The sequence below is a fragment of the Anopheles maculipalpis genome (assembly GCF_943734695.1).
Source record: "Anopheles maculipalpis chromosome X unlocalized genomic scaffold, idAnoMacuDA_375_x X_unloc_37, whole genome shotgun sequence".
NCBI classification, from domain to species: Eukaryota; Metazoa; Arthropoda; class Insecta; order Diptera; family Culicidae; genus Anopheles; species Anopheles maculipalpis.
The window spans coordinates 22,501-24,171 of record NW_026060499.1 but is presented as its reverse complement, the minus strand read 5'-3'; positions in this window follow the sequence as shown (position 1 = coordinate 24,171).

The window sequence follows — 1,671 nt, the reverse complement described above, 5'->3', positions numbered from 1 at the left end:
TTGGCATAAAAGCTAAAATAATCACCAGACAGTGGTCATCCAAGGCATATTAGAGTCGTCTAATGATGCTGAATGCAATAAGCAATAGCGACTTTTTAATGATTTTTTTGGATTTTTGTCAAAATTTACCCTTCACAACTTGGTACAAGTTATGAGACATGGGTACCGGTATGACCGACGGAAGATTTTTGGACAAAAAATTTTTTTACTCTAACTTTGAGTAAAACGGTGTCAGGATGCATTATTAATCACGAAAAGTGATCTCCGACAGTAAATAGCGAAAGTTACCCGACCATCAAAGTTGCATGGCGGTGCAGGAGACGAAAATCCAAGGTCGTCTAATGTAGGGACGTAAGACACGAAATCAAAATTTTGGCATAAAAGCTAAAATAATCACCAGACAGTGGTCATCCAAGGCATATTAGAGTCGTCTAATGATGCTGAATGCAATAAGCAATAGCGACTTTTTAATGATTTTTTTGGATTTTTGTCAAAATTTACCCTTCACAACTTGGTACAAGTTATGAGACATGGGTACCGATATGACCGACGGAAGATTTTTGGACAAAAAATTTTTTTACTCTAACTTTGAGTAAAACTGTGTCAGGATGCATTTTTAAGCATGAAAAGTGAACTCCGACGGTAAATAGCAAAAGTCACCCGACCCTCAAAGTTGTATGGCGATGTAGGAGAAAAAAATTCCGAGGTCGTTTAATTTTGGGATGGATAAAAATGGTCACTTGTGGTAAAGTGATGTTGTTCATTGGCTATAGTAAGAGGGTATGGTGTCGTGACACAAAAATGAAAAATGTATGGGAACGTGTTCTAAACACTGTCACAAGGTGCAAATCGAGTATCTAGTCGTACCTTAGACACCAGTTCGGGTAAATGAGCCTCTGCTTGGCTCATATGTATGGGGAAAAGTAAGGGTGACCGACATGTCCAAAGGTAAAAAGCGAAAATTCACCCGGCCCTCAGACTTGTATGGAGGTATAGGAGAAAAATGTGTCAAAGTCGTTTAATGTAGGGACGGATAAAAATGGTCACTTGTGGTAAGGTGATGTTGTTCGTTGGCTATAGTAAGAGGGTATGGTGTCGTGACACAAAAATGAAAAATGTATAGAAACGTGTTCTAAACACTGTCACAAGGTGCAAGTTGAGTATCTAGTCGTACCTTAGACACCAGTACGGGTTACTGAGCCAATGTTGTGCATAGCTAGGGTATCGGGACGATGCCCTAAAACCCTCAAAGGATTGTAGTGTGTTGGATGTTATCTCCTGTTGGTCGTACGGCAACCATACCCGGTTGGAAGTACCGCGGACTCTGAACGTCTCCGCATCAAAACGTTCGCCATGCGAATATACAAATTGAATAAGCTTGACGTAGTGTAAGGTATCGAAACGAATAAGTAGAGAAATTAAGGGTCCGAGAGCAATCTCGTGATTCTACGGTGAGGTGTGAGAAATGACACGAAGCTGTCAAGAGGTCTCCCTGAGTGAGGAAGGCAATGTTCGGGTGCTTCGATCTATTGGGCCGGCGTGCCGCAGTAGATCAAGCAAATGTGAGAGAAACTCGGGTCTGCGGGGACTTAGTGCCTCGGTAGACAACAAACACACGACAATCGGTGGATAGTCGAATTCTGGTTGATCCTACCAGTAATATACGCTTGT